General features: G+C 49.2%; 1 protein-coding gene and 1 long non-coding RNA gene across 4 annotated transcripts in view; both read right to left on the reverse strand.

Moving 5' to 3' along the window:
- Positions 1–4,304, reverse strand: part of JADE2 (jade family PHD finger 2) — a 73,466-nt gene extending 69,162 nt beyond the window's left edge. For 2 of the 3 annotated variants that reach the window (XM_059860217.1, XM_059860215.1), the window contains exon 1: positions 3,919–4,304. The gene's annotated coding sequence lies outside the window, so the exon portion shown is untranslated. Of the gene's footprint in view, positions 1–1,175; positions 1,302–3,918 lie in introns of all 3 variants that reach the window. The other variant, XM_059860216.1, reaches the window with a different exon arrangement.
- A 1,006-nt stretch (positions 4,305–5,310) lies between these two features.
- On the reverse strand, positions 5,311–12,378 carry LOC132334279 (uncharacterized). Its single transcript, XR_009488368.1, has 3 exons — positions 8,817–12,378; positions 7,752–7,870; positions 5,311–6,172 (listed from the first exon to the last, which is right to left on the reverse strand). It is a non-coding gene; the product is annotated as an uncharacterized LOC132334279 (long non-coding RNA).
- Between the last annotated feature and the right edge of the window lie 7,744 nt (positions 12,379–20,122).

Raw genomic sequence — 20,122 nt, forward strand, 5'->3', positions numbered from 1 at the left:
CTTCCCCCTTTTGGCACCCACGGCAGGGGGGTGGCTGGGGGGTGGGGAGGAGTCACTGCCCACATCCCTCCCAGGGCTGGAGTTCCAGCTCCCAAAAGCTCTCAGGAGCAACTCAGTTGGTGGACTACTGAGCAACTTAAGTCCCCACAAAATATCGTCTCTGCTCCAAAATTAATCTTTCGTTTACATTAGAAGTTAATTTCACCTTTAACTGACCCATTCCCCACATGGCATCATTAATAAAGTCATAAACAAATACCAAAAAAATTTGTAATACTTTGAAAAGGTCAAACTTGGCCCAAAATCTAGTTTTTACAGAGCCAAAAACCAAGTGAAAGGTTTCTATGTAGGCTTGCTTAAAAAATTCAAACAGAAACAGATGTGGGTTTCTTTTATAAACAAATGAACATCCCCCTGAAGTGTCTGCAACTCAAATCCACAGGCATAGCCCTGGCTAATGCCTGGAAACCAAAAACTGAGCTGCTTGCAAACCAACACATGTTTAGCATTGCCTTTGTTCAGTGCTGAGAAAGGCAGATAAATGCTAAACCAAGGAAGATGATGGCCCTTCATCAGCCTAAACAAATGTAAATCACTATGTCCTTGGACAAATTAGCACCACGATTGGTGTTCAAATGGAGATGATGGCCTCAGGCTGGCTGGTCCTGCCTCACAGCAGGGGAAGCTTGGAGAGGAGCTCTTGGGAATGTAATTTTGCCCAGCCCATGCAACCTGGGAGAGGTGAAGGCAACTACTGCTGGCACACAGAGATGCCTGTGCCCAGATCCTGAGCTCAGCTAGGCCAGGGACAGGCACCCACTTCCATCCACACTAAACCGAAATGCCTCATCCAGCCTTCAGCTAGTGCAGAAATCTTCCTCTGCAGACCCCTCCACCAGCCCTGTGCTCTGGAGAGCCCCCTGATGTTTCCCAGCTCCCTGCAAACTCTTCTCCACATCAACTCCACGTGCGATTGGGAGATTTTTAGCGGCATCCCAGCACCCTGTGCAGAGGCTGTTTCCACTGTTTCCAAGAACGAACCATTCTGAATTGTGGCAAGCAAACAGAGAAATTCATACATGCCTGTGCTCCCCACTTCCTCAGGGAACAGGCACTGAAATCTGCATAAGTTGCAGCGAAAAAAAAAAAAAAAAAGGAAAGTATTTGGTCATCACCTCATCACCTCTTCCCAGCTCCCCGCAGGCTGAGGGATGCGCCGCGCTCGGTCCCCGCGCCGTCACCTCTGACGCTGAGAGCAACACCGGCTGAATGATGTGCTCTGTTTGTGAGCTGCAATGAGACTGCAGAAAAACCACTTCCCTGTTTGTTCTTCCAGCCCAGAAATAGGAACACAAACAGAACATAGTGCCCCCAGCGGCACGCACACGGATCCGGCCACCGACCCCGCGCCGGGGACCCTGTCCCGGAGCCACCTGTGCCCGCCGGCTGACACCAAGCCCTGGGGCTGCTCCCGACGCATCCCCTCAGCGCTTCCCCTCTGCCTTAAACGTGTTTTTTCCCTCTGTCTAGGAACACCAGCCAGTTGTTAGAAAGTATAATAAAAAGGGTGGAGGGCTGGAACATCTCAGTCAGTACGCCAGGGGAGGGCTGTCCTCGTCCCATTGCCTTTTCCCATGAACAAATTCTGGAGCCAAGCGCTACTATGGGAAGCTCTGAGTGAGCAGCAGCATCCCCCAAATTGGCACAGCCCCAATATCATAGTAACAGGACAAACTTTTGGACCAAAGGATGCACAGTAGCGGGGCCAACAAGACCCGCAGCAAACCGTGCTCAGCCCCTGCATCTAGGAGAACTTTTCCTGACCTCCCTGGTAACCCTGCAAAGTGTAAATGCTAAAGAGCAGGATCCTGGTACCTACAACAACCATTTTCTGGGCAGCAGGAGCCTGCCCCTGCCTGCCGGGGCTCGTCTGTCCCTCGCCTCCTCTACAGGCTGCTGCCAGCCCCAGCTTTCCAGCAAAAGCTCAGGTGCCCAGGTGAGGAGGAAGCCATCCCTCCTCTCCTCCATACCAACGCTGCTGTCTTGGCTCCCCAGGGCAAAACTTAATCTCATTTCAATTTAAAACAAAACAAGCCCTCGTTTACTTCCTGTGCTTTGCCTTTCTCCACACCTACAAGGGGCTTTTTTTCTTTACTACTCACGTTTATAATTTTACTTGCCTCTTCTGACTCGTTACCTTATAATTATCTATTTTTTCTTTGGCAAGCCCAGAGGGAGCACAGGTAATCAGAAAGGTTACTGAGGGCACTGGGGCCACCCCTGCCTTCCTGGGGGAAGGTGCAGGCAGCGACACAAGGCATGAGAAGGGACACCAGGCACAGCTCCATGCCCACAGCCAGCTGTCCCATCCTGCAGGTCTCTTAAGTATCAAAAACTCAGAGGAAATCAACAGGAGCTACAGACACTCCAATCTTCATGAAAGATTAAAACCCACAGAAAGGTAAAGACCAGAGCTGGTCTGAAGGACCACCCACCCACCAACTTGCAGAACTTGGGTGTCAAACACTATTAGCAGCCACCAATACTTTATGGAATTGCATCTCCTTGCCTACAGACCCCCTAACATGTACCCTCCATCCTTTGCTCCAAGCCTACATTTTTGAACATCAGCCTCAATTTTCTTAAGAAAAACAAATTTAACCTTCGATTTAACCTTTCTGCACGCTATTTTTACTCCTATCTCAAGCTTATTTTAACCCCAGTAGCCAATAAATGCTTAAAGGTCAAACACCATTCCTAAAAGCTAGGCTCCTTACCCCTGGGGAGAAGGCTGAGATCAGATAATTGGTTTCCCCCACCCCCAAGCAAAACCTCCTCTTAAAACTGTCCAAGCGGTCAGAGGGTCCTGGCTTCAGCCCTTCAAAACAATTTTCACTGTGGGGGCTGAGAAAGGCACTGAGAATTTTCCCTGTGAATGCCATGCCATCCTTCTCTTCCCACTCAAATAGCGCTCAAAATGTATAGGTATGGAGAGAGAGAGAAATTTATTTTCCCCTAATTGCAATCGAGGTTGACAATCCAGCAGCCTTCCGCCTTTACAGCGCTTCCCAACTTCCAGCTCGCTGCTCCCACCCCGGGCGCGGGGCAGCCGGGGGGGCGCTCCCAGCCCCGCATCCCGGCTGGGAAGCGGCTCGGCAGGTGGGGAAGGGGAGGAACGCGGCGGGGGCGCCGCCGGCTTCCCCGAAGGATACAGGAGGGAGCCCTGGGAGGGGGCAGGTGGCCGGGAAGAGAAGGAGGGGCGGCCCGGGGGGACAACGGGATGTTTCCGAGCGCGGGTGATGCCGTGGTGCGGGGGGGCGACGGAGCCTCCGGGCTCGGCAGCCCCGGGACCCAGCGGCGCGGTGCTGCGGGGGAAGGCGGCGGGGAAAGCCCCGCGGTGGGGAGGGAAGGGGGGAGGAAGGGGAGGGCAGGCGGGAGCCGGCAGCCGCCACGCCCCCGGGCACCGCCATCCCGGCCCCGCGCAGCGCTCCGCGCCCGCGGCCCCTCCGCTCCCGACCGCGCTGCCCGGCCCGCGCTGCCGCCCGCCGAGCCTCCGCTGCCCGCCCGAGCCCCGCGGGGCGCCCGGGCGTCCCCTCCTCTCCCGGCGGGCAGGGCAGGGCGCGGGGCCGCTGCCGCAGTCATTAATTCGGGGAATAAAGGGGCGAAGCGGCGAACCGAGCCTTGAAAAGTTCTTGTTTACGTCCCCGCCGCCTCCCTCCCGCACTTCCAAAGGAGAGTGACCACCGTGCGCCATCCGCCCCGGGAATGCTGCACATCCCCCGCCCGGCAGCCGGGGGAGGGAGGGGAAAAAAAATAAATAAAAAACCCACATATATACAGCAAAAGCAGGGGGAGCTGCAAAATAACCATCCGCTGCAAACCCAGCCCGCTCCCGCCGCCACCCCGCCGAGCCTTTACCTTGGCCAGGAGTGTCGGCCCGGAGTTGCGCCGGTCTCTGGGGTGACAGGCGGGAGGAGGCGGGGGCGGGGGATGCTCCCGCAGTCCCCGGCCGGGAGAGCCCCCTCGGCGGCTCAATCCGGTGTCATTGCCAGGGCCGCGCCGCCCGGGCCCGCCTTAGGAGCGCCCGCCCGGTAACTCCATGGATGCGGTCCCGCTCCCAGCCGAGATGGCCGCTCCGCCGCGGCCGGGCAAGCCCTGCTGCCCGCCTGTTTCTCTTTCTTTTTCACCCCGCACTTCCTCCGGCGCTCCGCGCCCCGCCGCCGCCCGGGCTCCGGCTCCGGCAGGGAGGCGGGGAAGCGACTTTCGGAGCGGGGACGGATAATGGTGGCGGTGCTTCCACCCCCCCCCCCCCACCCCCCCCCCGCCTCGGCCGCCCCAAATCTTCAATTTCTTTGCCTTTTCCCCTCCCCGGGCGCCGCGGCAGGGCCAGGTGCGGGCAGCGCGGGTCCCATCGCGGGCCGCGCCGCCGCCGCCGCCGCCCGCCCCGCGTCACCCCCCCGCCGGCCGCCGGGGCCCCATGGCGCTGCCCGGAGCCCCAGCGCCGCTCGCCCGCAGCCCCGGCGCCCCGCAGCCCGGCCCTGCACACGCACTCACACTCGCACACACTCACGCTCTCCGCCCCCCAGCCCGCTCCCCCTCTCCGCGCTGTGCACACGCGTACACGGGGCGGCTTCGCCAACCTTAAAAAAAAAAAAAAAAGAAAAAAAAAAAAAAAAAGCTTATACTTAAAAAAAAAAAAAGGGTTTTGGCGCCATATTAATGACGTACTTAAAATTTGCCATTTCTCCTGCGTCAAAAAGACGGCTCTTGCCCATCGCGGGGCGGGCGGGGGCCGCGGTGCGGAGCTGCTCCCTCCCTCCCGCACCCGCGTAGCGAAGTTCCGCGGCCGCGGGGCGTGGGAACCGGGGGGGCTGGCGGGGGGGACGACGACGCGGAGCCTCCGCGCCGGCACCGCGGCCGCTCTGGAGGGGCGAGGAACGGCGGGGCTGGGGATGCGGCCGCGACAAGAACCCCCCTGGCCCGTGCGTGTGTGTGCATGTGCGTGTTCCCCCAAAAAAACTTCGCAGAATTTCCGCGGAGAGGTGCGGAGCGGCGCGGCTGCCGCGCACTCCGCGCGGGGTGACCCTGCTGTGCGCTCCCCACACGAGTGCTTTGGGCTCTGGGTGGCTCAGGGCTGCCTGTTGCCAGCTGTTTAACACAGGATTAGAAACAACGACAGCAGTGCTTTCGGGATGGAAACGGCTTCTTAAATTAAAATAATAATAATAATTGGATGTACAGCATACATCTACCCCAACTCCCAGGGGCCCTACAGAAGTTGGCTTGCACTGTTTTAAATCATTGCTGCAGAAGATTAAAATTCAAGGTAAAGACTCTTTCAGTGACAATCTGCCATCATCTCTTTCAATTCATTAAGCTGGTCAGCCCTAAAACTGTGATTTACCAATTATAAACCATTAGGAACCAGAGCTACAATAGCCAGATGCTCCCCAGCTTACATCCCTGTTGTGGCTTGTTATGAATTACCAAACTTGAATGAATTAGGCTGTAACTTTCTGCCTTGGCAGTCTGTGTTGGATGTTTTCCGAACGTTCCAAGTCCTTTGGCACTTCCAAGGATGAAAGCAGAGTAGGGGAAGAGCATCACTTTGGTCATTCTTGCTTGCTGTGGTTCTTAGGGCTAACACTGGAAATAACGTCGTGAAATTTGGCATGAAGCAGCCTTTTATAGGCTTTTAGATAAAGCCACCCAAATTAGTCATGTTACTGGGTTTTGAAGAGCAGTTCACCACACAGCAATAAGCATGCCCAGCTCTGGCAGCTGAAATCTCTCAAAATGCTGCTCTTGGGGCACCTGCTGCTTCAGGTGCTCAGAGCCCTCTCAGCAGCCCCCCAGGGAGCAGGAAACATCAGCTACTGACTAAAAGCGTTTCCTTGGATTACAAGAGCAATGGGATTCATGAGCACAGCCCCTGTCTTTCAGACCCTGACAGGACTTCACCTACAGATCCCACCTCATCTACAGCACAGTCTGCCTTAAGGGATGTTGTGAAGGTCGCTGTGTTACCTGGTCCAGACATGAGAAGTGTCCAAAGTGAGGCATTCCATACCAATTTCTGGAGATTTTCTTGTGCACACATACTCCAATGCAGTTCTTGGTTACACTGTCACAATCTGATTTCTCTGTGACACCTGCATGGCAGGGACCTGCTCTGTAAGTCAAAAAGAAAACAAATTTTGGCCATGTTCTCGTCTTACCTCCATAACCAAAGACTGCCCGAGGAGCAGATGCAAGGGCTGCAGGACCCAGGCAGACTGTGACAAAAGGACAGAACTCTCCTAAAGAAGCGGATTCTTTCCGTGTCCTTGCCACAGGCTGTGTAACGCTACAAGTCATTAACCCAAACTTTTGGCTGCTGATGGCTGTATTGCCCACACTGTGGTGCGTGGCTGGAAGCCTTTAGCCTGATTTGCTGACATCCATCTTTGTGCAGCTGGAAGCAGTAGGTGCTGTGCTTGCATGTATGAAGTGCTGTATCATGTTAAATGCTCTGAAACCGCAGACGTTATGCTTTTCAGATGGAGTACCCTGAATTAGTCAAAATTGACCTTTATCCATCCATGTGTCACTCTGACCCATCTTCAGAATGAGTGTTTGGGGAGGATTAATGAAGGTGCTGAAGCACTGAGGCAGTCTAGTGGAAAGTGCTATAGAAAAAGTCATGAGGAAATTAATAATTCTGTCTTTTGAGGAGCCTGCAGGTCCCTGCTCTGGTCCTGTGCAGCATGCTACAGCCTTACCACCCTCTGGGCCATTTCTCCAGGATTTCTGGAGTACACCTCTAAAGAAGGTCACGGCAGGGCATGGCAGGTCCACAGCATGCCTGGTTGCAACCTCAGTAGATTTTTACCATCCAGAACATGAGCACCTTGCTCTGCTTTGAAAACTGCACGGAGAAATATTGGAGCTGTATTTTCTATTGCTGTGAAATCCAAAAGTGGTCAGACATGTGAATAATGCTCTGGATAATGTGCTCTGCCTAGGCTCATGTGCTGAACAATAGGCATTGCTGAGCCCCTTGCTGACCATCTCACTGCACACACAGCCATGCAGAAGGAAAAGAGTGTCTGGACACGCAACTAAAGTCTTGTTCTGCTTCAGCAAAAAGGAGTAGATGAAGTTGCACTGACAGGACTTCGGACATTTCTGCTTTTGGGTTCTCCCCTTAAGAGATTTTTGGCTACCATATATGCACACTTAAACACAGTTTGTGTACAAATGCATAAACGTGACACACAGAGCACCTGATGGATGGCTCTCCAGAAAGGTCATGTATATGTTATATACAACACTCAGTTTACATAGTATGACATTTATGTAACACTTATGAAGAGCTCTGACAGGGTGTTGCAGGGTGTTGTCAGTTGGCATTTGCTAAGAGAGGAAATAAATCTAATAATAAAAACAACAAAAAAAAAGCATTTTGGAAAAAACAATACTGCACAAATCCTTTAAAAGGACAGAATTGTCTGCACAACAAAGGCTTGGCTGATTGATGCTAAAATAAGCAGTTATGCAACAAGTAAGAAATACAATCTCCAGGGAAGAAACCAGCAACATTTCTCTTTCATCTTCATTCACTGGTGCTTATTTTCACAAACCTGAAAGGAAAAATATAGGCAGCCTTTCGATGATGAGCACACAAGTAGAATTAACAGATGTTTAGAAGTGATGGACAGAGTCTCTGTGAGTTTTCTGTGAGTTCTGCAGAGTCAAATGCCATCACTTACCCTGAGTCCCCCAAAGTGCTGCAGAGCTGTCACCTCAGGGCTGCTTTCCCACCTTGGAGGAGCATCCTGCTGGAGTGATGAGGTGTGAATACTTGAATTTTAGGGGTGAATTGGCTCACCTTGGAGATACAAAATTGTTAAAGCAACTTCAGGAGAACAAGCATATGAACTAGTTACTCTTCAACACTTAGATTGAAAAACACCTCTCTGTAAGAGCTGAGACCAGTGAAAATCTCAGTCCAGACAGGAGAGAGAAGGAGGAAAGACCAGTTGCCATGTTGGCATCAAATTAGATTACCATAGTACAGGAGAACCAGACAGGTGGGAGTGGTGCATGGGAGTGCAAGTAGTCCCCAAAGAGAGCAAAAATCCAATGTAATTTTGAAGATCTTTAGAACTATTCTGTTTTCTGACATTGGCTAGGGAAAAGGCCACGAAGGAAGCTCAGCTCCCTTAGCCCATTCCTGCTGTGACAGCCACCCAGCCCCAGTGCTGGTGCGGGAGGACATCATGGAGCAGGGAGATGCTCCAGTGACAGAGGGCTCCTAGAGACCCCTCAGAAACACCACGCAACTTGAAAAGAGCACAGGAGACACATAGCTACTGATTTACTGCCTTAGATGCCCTCTTTTGAGGCCTCTGGTAGCCAAAAGTCATCAAAACAGCCTCATGGCTACTTTAATTCCTTTGGAGGACCAGGGCAGTGCAGAGTCATTCCAAGAGGGCAACACAAAATAATAAGAATCTTGCTGCATCCATATCCCAGCTGAGGTCATCCAATATCCCAGCTATAGTCAGGATATTTAATTTTTATTAAAATATGTGTTAATTTGGAGAGAGGTAAGCAGATGCAGCAGAAGGAAAATGGACAAGCTCTGTTCTAAATTATGGTAATTTAATGGTAATAATTCACATCTTCAGGAATGAACTATGACAGATCAACAGAGAGATGGCTGCTATGGTCATTATATAAACTAATCCCTTCCTAAACGAACCCCTTTTCTTTCTCATTCATTCTGCATAATTCTTTTCCTCTCTGAAGCTAAGGAAAAGCACTATACTTACAGGAGAAAAAATTTGATTTGGCAGATCAGTGGATAGTGAGATTTTGTTTGCAGTCTCAATTACCTTCACTAGCTGGAAATTTGGTCTCAAAATAAACTGTAAATTAAAAAAAAAAAAAGTAGATATAGCATTACAAATGTCCATCCCTTGGCAGATAGCTCAGTAATTCTCTGTGTTCTAGCAACAGCTGCTTTAATATCTTTCAAAAAAATGGCAGCCTCACACTGTCTGAAGGGATTACCTTTAAGGAATGCATCCGTAAGTGGCTTTGTGCAAAGATACTCACGTTCTTGTGGGGTTTGCATTGCATGTTTTTCTGCCAAATTTCAAGATTCCTTTTTTGTTGTTGTTGCTGTTGATTTTCCTGTTTTCTCTAAGTTTGCTGCCATTGCTGAATGCATCTAATACATCTCACATTTCATGCGTTCCCCAGAGTGAAGAGCTGGGGTTTTTAGAGGGCTCTCAAGGGTAGATTGGGGAAAATGAGGACCATCAGTAGTCAGGTGAACAGCTTCAGTGCCCTTCCTGGCTCAGGAGAGCTGCTGTAGCTCCTCCTGCTCCTGAGGGATCCCTGGGCATCTCAGCAGACTCCCTTCAAATCCCTTCCTGGCTTCCTTTCCTTACTGCCTTTTTGCTGGCTTCTCACACTCTCCACATGTGATGTGGTGAGGGGATAACACAACTCCTTGGACCACACAGGGCTTCATATGAAGGCATTTGACTGCTACAGGCAAAACTCTGTGGTTCTGGGTGATAGATGGTAAAAACAGAAGTAGATTTTAATAATTCAGTTGGAAGGGACCTACAAGGAACATCAAATTCAGTGGCCTCAGTAGCTCTGCTGCTCCTTGTGAAAGGCTGTCCCACAGGCAGAACACCCCATTGCAAGCCCTTGTCCTGCCCAATCCCACCCCACAACACAGGAAAGACCAACTGAGGTGTAAATGCTGTCGTGCTTTACTCCCTGAGCAGGCCAGCAGAGCTTTCCTCCTCCTGCAGGTGTCCTGGCTTGGAAGGGAGGTTCACAATCCAGTGCCAGTGAGTGTCTTTGTCCCTGCAGATCCCACCAGAGAACCTGCAATTACTCTCCCAATTCAGAGAAAAGGAGGGGAAACATTAATGATCCCAGTCACAACTCAATGCACCATTTGAGTGAATGGTACATATGCTAAACAATACATGCATCAGGACTGCATTAATTCGCATTTTATATGGATTCCCTCTAGATATTCAGTTTATAACCAAGTTGGCTATTTCCCTTTATTTCTCTGGAGTTGGAGGGTGTGAAAAAGACATTTCCATTTCATTGACTAAGTTCCCAAGGGGAGAGTTTATGAAAGTGCAAGTGCATAATTTACTGCCTGACAGGATGAAGATGGTATCTGGTTTTTAAAAAATAGTGCACCCTGAAAAACAAAATTGCTAGAACAGACATTTGTTTTCCTTAAGTATCATATTTTAGAAGCATTTAATTTAGCTTAGAAGCACCGTTAAAAATATATGCATTGTAAATTGCAGCTGTATAACACGATATTTATCAGATAATGTCACTGAATAGTCTCCTGTTGCAATATAAATGCCATGGCATTTATAGAAAATAAATGTTGAAGTAGTGAGCTTTCTTTTCAAAGTGGAAAACCATTATCTCATCCAAAAGTCATAAATAAAATTATGAAGCTTTGCTTACAGGGTTGGTTTTAGCCACCACAGGGGGGCTGACATGGACACTTCATCAGTGTTGCCATGCAGCAAACCCAGCCTGGATGAGGGAAGCACATGGAATGGGAAACTACATTTCAGTAAGACCTGAGAGTAGCCAGAAGGACAAGTCAGCTGCTAATGCATTTAAGGAGAAGAGATAAAGATGGAAAGTCGGGGATTTCTTGATCTACAACTTAACATGATATTTATAATGAGATTTCTGCAGCACTCTCCAGGCTTCATGAATTTATCTTTCTGTGGTTCTGCTCCTTTAACCACTTTTTGAATGCTTCACACAGTGTATTGGTTGCTTCTTTCTCTCTCTGTTTTCTCTCTCTGCATTTTTCTTTGGACAAACCAAATCCACTGGTCCTCTTCTGTGATCATACTCATAGCAAATTACTGGTTATCTGCCTTACCATGCCCACTTCTTTCTCACACACTTTGGTCTGCCCTGTAACATCACACAGGCAGAGCTGAGGCTGGATGTGCTGAGCTGAGCCAAATCCCTCTTTCTGCTCACCAGGTTCCTCCATCCATCCATCCATCCATCCATCCATCCATCCATCCATCCATCCATCCATCCATCCATCCATCCATCCCATCTCCCAGTCAGAGGAGCAACACACACCTGCACAGTTCACTGTCAAAAGCTTTTTATATGATGAATGATATATGTCTAAAATAACTTTTACATCCAAGAAGTGGATGGATGAATGGATGGATGGATGGATGGATGGATGGACGGACAGCTGATTCACTGACACATCAGCCACGGAGGGGAAGCAGAACACATCGGCAGAACACACCACATAACTGCACCCAGATTTCTGGGCCACGTTCAGGAGAAGATAAGTCAGTCTTGGTAGCTCCTTGGAGAGGGGGTCCCACACTGAGCATTTCCCATCTGTGAACTGAGGACCTCTGGGCCATGCACCATATTAATAAAATATCACAGCAACAAGAGCATGGAGACGTGTTAGATCACTAATTCTGTCGTCTCCTAGGACAGGATAACAGCCCTTCTGTAGAGGATGATACTGATTTGAATTTACCTTTTCCCTTTGAAAGTAGCCACTTTTTGCTACCCCTTCCAGGCTGCTGAGCAGTCCCACATCTGTCTGAGCTCCATGGATGAGCTTTGGTGAGTTCCACAGATGACAGGCAACCATTGAAGCAACAATTCCTGCACACCAGGGCTTTAACACATTGTATATGTGATGCATCCCCCCTTTATAGTGGTTATAATCTTCAAATCAGTCCTACTTGGCAGTGGAAGTTTAACATTAATGACTTTCTTATTATGGATGGAAAAACCTTTCAGAGCTAATGAGCAGAAACAAGATTGCTTGGCTCTGGCTGAGGAGGTGACTCCACGGTCACCACCAACACTTGGAGCAGAGCTCCACAGTGCTTGCTTTAGCACAGCCCCAAGAGTTTGTCTGGCAGGTTACACTGCCTCTGCCTTTGGAGCCGAGACCTGAGTTCAGAAAATGCTTTAAGGGTCTCAGCTCTGTAAAATAAAGATATCAGGAAAAGGTTCTTCACCCAGAGGGTGATCACGAACAGGAACAGGCTCCCCAGGGAATGGTCACAGCACCAAGCCTGACAGAGCTCCAGGAGCATTTGGACAATGTCCAAATTCCCTTAGGACAACACCCTCAGGCACATGGTGGGATTTCTGGGATTGTCCTGTCCAGGGCCAGGAATTGGACTCGATGATCTGTGTGGGTCCCTTCCAAAGAGTGCTGTCAGCAGGGAGGAGGCAGCTACCCATCACCCTTCCCTGCAACAGGAGCTGGGACTGTGGTCCCAGGTGAAGCCTTGCTCTCCCCAGCCAGGGACAGCTGCTGAGGTGTGAAATTGCGGGGGGGGGGGGGGGGGGGGGGGGCAGTTTAATTTTATCTTGACAGCCAGGAGAAATCAGGACCCGACCAGTTACACATTTAAATCCAAGCTGGTCCCGCAGGGCAGGAGGAGCGGGTGAGCCAGCGAGGGTGAGCTCCTGCCCCAAGTGTGCCAGGCACGCCCTGGGGTGGTGGCATCTGCCCTGGCATACCTCAGGGAGCAGCAGCCGCGAGTCTGGCTGCTGGAGGAAAAATAAACAGCTCCAGTGAGTCACAAAGGCAAGCGGCATATGACGGCGACAGGTACTTATGCAAATAAACTGTTAACACCCAGCCAGACAGAACTGATAAGCCTCCTAGGCCAGCTGGAGGCTTCTTCATCCTGCTGGGGGGAGGAGGGAAACAGCTCTGGGACAACAATAGGAAGCCGAAAATCAAGAGCAAGGCAGCTCTGGAAAGTTGCACGGGGATGCCTGGCTTGGGTGCATCTGCAGTGCCCTGCCATGCGAGCGTGTCCCTGGGCTGTGCTTCCAGAAGCATCCTGCCGTGCCAGTGTGGGTTGGTGTGTGCCGTGGTGCCCAGCACCGAGATCTCCTGGGGGTGCTGGAGATCCCACACGCCCACGGCAGCAAGGTACTGCATCCTGCAGCAAAGTTTGAGATCCAGCAAGGGACTGCATCCTGCAGCAAAGTTTGAGATCCAGCAAGGTACTGAATCCTGCCTGCAAAGTTTGAGATCTAGCAAGGTACCACATCCTGCAGCAACGTTTGAGATTCATCAGGCTGTGGCACAAGGGCTGCCCGGGGAGCTGCCTTCCCCCATTTGGAATATCCCTGTAACTCTTCTCCCTGCCCTCTCAGCTGACCAGCGTCCTCAGAAGCATGAATGAGAGGCAAATGATCCTTCTGCAACACTGCCGGGGATCCCCCAGAATCCCCATATCTGGCCTGGCTGGGCTGCTGATAATCAGATAGAGGGGTTTAAAATAATCAAGCCTAAGCAGCTGAAAACCAAACTGGAATGGGTAATGGGGTCAGAAAACAAACACTGCAGGGCACAGCCAGGGGCTCTGCAGGGCACCACGCACACACTTGGGATGGGCTGGGCTGGGAGCTGTGGTACTTCCTCGGGATACTGCCCAAAACCCAGAGTCTGCCAAGCCCCGCACTTTTCTGGTAGTGGGAAAGCTGTGCAAAAGACCCCAAAGCTTTCACAGGGAATCCTGAGAGCCACTTCTCCCCCCACTGCAGCCACCACCAAAAGCCTGAGTCAAAGAAGAAAGGATTTGGCTGCCCCAGAGCTCCTTTAGTCCCAACCCCAGCAGTGCCAGCAGCTCAGAAGATGGAGGACACCTCCATGCTCCTGTAGCATCATCACCCACTCCTCAGTCGACTGGTCCTCATCCCACGCTGGCTCTGCCAACACCTCCACCTGCCTTGCCTGTGGGCAGGGCAGAGGGACAGGAGCACCAGGGAAATGGGGAATAATAAAGTTTAGGGAATTTGTTTTGCCCGCTGCTCAGATTTCCAGCCCGTTTTAATGACGTAATGCTCCAATGGTGAGCAGCCAAAGTTTGCCCTTCCTGTGGTATTCCCTTAGGAAAAGCATATTACTGCAATGTAAAACTGAGAATTGAAACAACAGGCTGGTGCTTCACCAGAGAAAATGCCTCTCCCTTTTCCCTATTCAGTGAGGCGGGGATGAATGCTGTGAGGTTTGAAAGAAAAACTGAAAAAGCCTTTAATTAATCCCTGGAGGCTAAACCCTGCCAGATATGGACAGGATTTCTCCTCTGCCTCCTTTTCGGAGCAGGAACATGAAGCTGCCTTCCTGCTGCGGCTCTTTCCGGGGGATTCTCAGGTCCCAGAGGAGGATCCAAAGCATTTTAAAGAGCTTTTTTTATGGAGGGAATGGCTGCCAGGGAAGCCTCATTGCTGTCCCAGGACAGTGAGGAGAAACGGAGCCTCTGCTCAGACTTTTGGGAGCTTTTACCTGCTGGGAGGAAACTTTTCAAGTTCAAGGTCAGGTCTGTTTGTCTTCCCTCCTGACAGACGTAAACTGTTATGCAATATTCAGGAAGTCACTTTTATCAGACTCAATTCAATTTCTAAGATTAAGAGCATGGAAAAACAAATACTAGTGCTGGATGGAAAGTGCTGGCACTAACCAGTCCAACACTGTTTGGACAGGGATTGCTAATAGGGTATCTCTTATTTCCACAAGTCGGTAGGAGCAGCTCACAAAATGTGCTGCTTTTTGGGGGGGCTTATTAGGAGGAAAATTAACCCTTGCTTAGAGGGCAGAAACCATAGCAAAGTTTTTCTTGGAGAGCAACTTCTGTGCTTGCTACTGCAGCATCTGGGAGCATCCCAGGATGTAAATTCAGGGCTCAGCCCCTGGCAGAGGGCAGAGGACTGCTTTGTTAGCAGTACCTGTGCTGGACACCTTTGCCCTGCTGCCTGGCAGGGGCATGGCTGCAGGACAGGTAAAAGCTTTGCTCACAAGAAACCTGACTTGCAAGGGAACAGAGAAAATACAGAGCATGTGCAATTTTCACAGGGATCATCACTTGGCACTGCACCACAGCCCCATTCAGAAAATGCACTGGAGAAGGCACTGGAGAAAAGAAATCTCAATTTGCAGAGGGAAATCTATCCTAAGAAAGACCCAAGCTGGTCCTATGACCCAGAAGTCCTGAAGTCCTTAAAGAAAAGCACCAGGAACTGCAATGGAGGAGGATGGATCATTTGATCTGTGGAGAACCATGCCAGGGATCACTCCAGCCCAGAAGACATCCCTGCTTTCTGACACTTTTTCCAACCAAGGCCCTTATAAAGTTTCAATAATAACCACTATGGATATTAGTTCAGTGCTTTCTGTTGGTACAGGGAAAAAAAAATTGAAATTTAACTTCCAGCACTGCAAATTCCCTTAATTCATTACCTTGTATATAGATATTATACACAGAGAAAGTTAAAATGTAGAAATAGGGGGCTCTGGAACTTGATAAAAGCTAAGGGAAAACCTGAGGTTTGAAAGAAAACCATTAGCAATAGCAGATTTGCAAGTTCAGCTGTGGGAAGGACCACAAAATCCAAGCACATGCTATATATCTTCTTTTTATTGACTGCTTTGTGGGAAGCTGCATTTCTTATTGGAGTTGGGAGCTACAGCTTGCACTCTGTGTTGATTTTGATTATAGAGTGGTGGTAATTAAACCTCTGGAGCATTAAGTTACCATTTTAACCAAATGCCTGCATTTTATCTTGATGGGAAATTGAGAGTGAGACTCAGATTTTCACAGTAAATAAAAACTGTTAGCTGTTTCACAGATAATCCTTTTCCTCAGCTTGTGTATGAGAAAATCCTCCTGTACAGTTTCTTCCAGTCTTTTGCAAAGGCACACACTCCTTGAAGAGCCTCAGCAGCAGCCCCGCCAGCTTGTAAAATAATAATTATAATCATAATGTGCCTCCTTAATGACACTTTTAATCCAGAGACCAGTATCCTTATCTCCATGTAAGCAAACAGAAGCATGCAGAATTTTGCCCCAGTGATATAAGTGCCAAGGTCAAAGTCAGGAGTTCCCCAGCACCCAGGTTCAGTCTATCAGCAATATCCCCTGCCTGTCTCTGAGGTAACACTCTTATCTGCAGACAGATAGGGAAGGTGCAAATCTGGTTAATTTTTAGACAGTTCTGTGCTGACAGGCACAGGTCTGCTTGGCTGCACACCTGTAGCTTAGGAATTGGGCAAATGCAGCCATTTCAGGCTGTTGCTGTCACTGTGCACCATCCTGAGCCTACCTGACGGTGACTGAAGCAGGTGAATTCCTTCAATCCAGTATTTTATTGCAATTAGCAGCAACATTGCTGAAGTGATACTGAGACACTCGGCAGAAGGCAGCGAGGCTGCAGTGTGTGCAGGCAGGGGCATTAATGCTCTGGAGATCAGAGATTCTGATAATAAACAGTTGCTTCTGCAGAGGATTGGGCTCAGCCCTTTCAAAGAGAAGCCGTTGCCACAGAGTCTTTCATCCTCTGCTTTTAGAGTAAAGTGCATCCTCCCTTCCCTGAGCAGCAGCAGGTTTACCACAGGGTGTTTGCAGGATTTGCTGGCTGCAGAGGCAGGTATTACTCACCCACTGGCTCCTCATGCAAATGTACTGCTGTCAGCCAGCGGGATGGCAGAGCCAGGAGCTGGAATTCAGGCTGATGGAGATGCCCATCTGTGCGAGCCAGCCGAGAGCAAGGGCAGGCACAGGGCTCCTTTGGGGCTGTGTGTCTCAGCAGAGAGTGCTCCTGCAGAGCTGGGGGTCCACTGGTCAAATTGGAGCCTCGGGAGCTGCATCTCTTGGTGGGGGCAAGAGTCTGGGACTGAATCACTTCATCTTCCTCATCACTCCCCCTCCAGCCATCTGTGGAGAGGAAATGTCTGTCACAGCACGAGGGGGCAGGTCCAGAGGCTCCTGCCAGCCTCAGAGAGCTCCTGGCTGCACAGCTGCCCCAGGGAGAGCTCTCAGGAGGAGGTGATGCCTCGAGCACACAGAGCTGCTCCCTCCTCAGCACAGCCACACGAGCCCAGGTGTGATCCACATCTGCCAGAGATCAGGAGCAGCTCTGCTCCCCCACCCCAGCCCAGCCGCAGGAGGAGTTTGGGGTCCCCTCGTGCAAACCCCGAGCCAAGGCTGTGATGAAGGTTTCTCCACAAAACAACACAGGTGTTACTGCTGTGGTTGGGAACTCAGAGTCAGGCAGCTTCCAATTTGGAGATAATCACAAAGAAGTCACTTATTTTGGAGAAACTTTGAAAGAGTACAAGTTATTCTATTATTCTTATCTAATAAAGGTAATGAAAACTGAAGGAAGGATTGCTGCTGATGCTACTGGATCCAGGATTTCACACCTTCTTCCCATTGTACCATACTGAGATATGATGCTCTCCAAGTGTAACTGATAAATCCCCCAACCCATTTCCAACTGCTCTACATTCTGGTTTTATACTCCAGCACGAACATACCCCCCCCCAAAAAAAAAAAAAATCAATGTAAAATCCCATTCTTTTTCCAAACCAAGCACACTAAGGAAGGAAAACAAATCTACTTAATGTTTCTCGATGTAAATATTTAAGGTAAGAGAAAGAAAAAGCTGACTATCTTCTCCATTTGACAGCACAAATATTAAAGCGTCTTCTTTGAAAAATTCATCTAAGCATTATTCTGCATTCTGACATTAAGGGAAATGGTGCCTGATTGTATCTTTTCCCAGAAATGGTAAACTGCTCTGGTGGTTTGGAAAAACATGAGTAAGAATCAATTTTTCAATTATTTTTCTTTTTTTCCACACACCGCTGCCATTTTTTATTTGAGTGATGGCCAGAATTATAAAGGATAAACCACCACAAGACAAAATTTTCTCAGAGTATTTTTCTGCTATGAACTTCTGGAAATATCAAAAGAAACCAAGTTGGTGTGAAGCTGGTGTCCCATGAGGAAGAGCCAGGCTGGGTACACCCACAGTCACCAATGTTTTGTGACACTGGGTAAGTTACCAGGATCAGTTACAATATTTAAAAAAAAAAATCCATTAATCAAAAAAATAAATTGGGGAAGTACCCAAATAACTCAAAAAGACTGCAAGAGATCTATAGAGCAGCCCAGTCAGTGTTTCCCCCCCACCACACACACACCCCACTCGGACAGGAATAGGTTGTTTTCTGCCATCCTCCTTTTTTTCTCCATTTCCTTCTCACTGAAGTGCTACCAGGATGGATTTCTTGGAACTGTGTCTCAAATGCACTCTTTTTATCATGTCTAAAACTTTGTTTTTTAAAATAATCTCCTCCCAGCCTCTCTCTTCTTACATCAGTTATTACAAACTTCAGGTTTAGCAGCTACCCTCAAGGCCACATCAATTCACTCCACAACCATACCAGTCCTTCAGTTACATAATTTACGAGCTTCTTGCCTTCTAGTCTTTATTCCTGTTACCTTTGCACATCTCCTCTTACCTGGCTGAACCAACAACCTACCTACACATGGCCAGCCCACAACCTTTGCCCCACCAGGCTCTGTAATCCTGCTGTCAGCTCCTTCCCAAAGCTCAGACTCACATTCTGCCCAGCTTTCTTTTAAGCCTGGGAAAACCATCCTGATAAAATCTGAAGAGCCACTCCTTTCTCCTCCTTCAAAACTATCCTCACAGCTCACTTCTGCCAAAATCCCAGCCAAACCTAGCTTCAGCTGTGGCTGGGCAACATGAATCAGGATTTTCTTCCCTCCTTTCCTTGCTCCCTATCTCTGCTTTCAGCTAAGCATTAGCCAAAGCAAATTATGCTACTAAAGAAAGGTCATTGCCACATATGTATCTATACACACACATTTATTTTGTGTGTGTGCATGTGCTGTGTACCCCCTTGGCTCCTAGTGCCTGCAGAACAGAAGACACTCAGGGCAGGGATTGCCTTTTCCTCTCCACTCTTTCAGAGCACCTTGCAGAGCCATGGCTCAATTCCTGTACAGACTCCCAGAATATAAACATGTGCTGATAACAGAGCATTCCCTGGGGGAAAGGTGCAGCAGAGCTGGAAGCCACCAGTGAACTGCAGCTGTCACTGGCACAGAGCAGAGGGGGACAGGAGATCAGACTGATCAGACAAGGGCCTGGAGAGTCAGGACGAGGGGAAATGGCTTCAAACTGACAGAGGTTGGTTACTACAAGAAATTCTTCTCTGTGAGAGTAGTGAGGCCCTGGCACAGGTTGCCCAGAGAAGCTGTGGATGCCCCATCCCTGGAAGTGTTCAAAGCCAGGTTGGATGGGACCTTGAGCAGCCTGATCTAGTGGAAGATGTCCTGGACCATGGCAGGGGTTAGAACAGGATGTACTTTAAGGTCTCTGCCAACCCAAACCATTCCATCATGATTCATTGATGATTGATTAATCACTATTACAGTTAAAATATCCTTTATGTAGTAAAAACTTGAATTAATAAGAATTAAGCACAGAGGAACGAGATAGAAATCTCTCACATATCTTTCCAGTGACTCCAAGACATGATAAATCTGAGAAATGCAGCTGAGCTGTGAGGACACAACCAAAGTTACACCAGTGCCAAGGTGGATCTGTACTGCCCAGATGTCCCTTTTCCTGTTGTCACGATGTGGGACAAACAGCAGGTCCCACATAACACAGGGCCAGGTGTGTTCCCAGAAAAGCTGAATCCATGGCCAAGTAAGAGGCTTGGTATATGTGCCAGAGTGGATGTTGCTGTGGTTCCAGCTAGAATATTGTGTATAAAACATAAAAGGTGGGGAGATGAGTAAGTCACTTGGCTGGAGAGGATTGGGACTTACAAAAATCCTATTAGGATGTCTTCAGAGTCCAGATACCCTTAAAAAAGCTGTTTCTAAATAGTTAATATAAATGGCAGGTTTTTTATAAGCACAAACTATGTAGTTTCTGTGACAAGAGTGAGCTACAAGGCAGAGAGCACTGAAGCTGGAGGTACCAGGTGTGGGAGGAAGTGACCCCCAGCACACTCAGAAGCTCCTGTAGTTCTCTGGTCCACAAAGCTCAAACACAGTTAGAAGCATCCCAGACTCCCTGCACTTAAACCCAACTTCATTTCCAATAAAAAACTCCCAGAGTTTTCAGCCTCAACTCCTAAGCCAAACCCATATTCCAACAGCTAAAATGTCACAGCTAATTAAGAAGAGGAAGCCATGCATAAAGCAGCCAAGATGTGCATCTGCCACCAAGG

This window comes from Haemorhous mexicanus, chromosome 15 (assembly GCF_027477595.1).
Source record: "Haemorhous mexicanus isolate bHaeMex1 chromosome 15, bHaeMex1.pri, whole genome shotgun sequence".
In the NCBI taxonomy this organism is placed as follows: Eukaryota; Metazoa; Chordata; class Aves; order Passeriformes; family Fringillidae; genus Haemorhous; species Haemorhous mexicanus.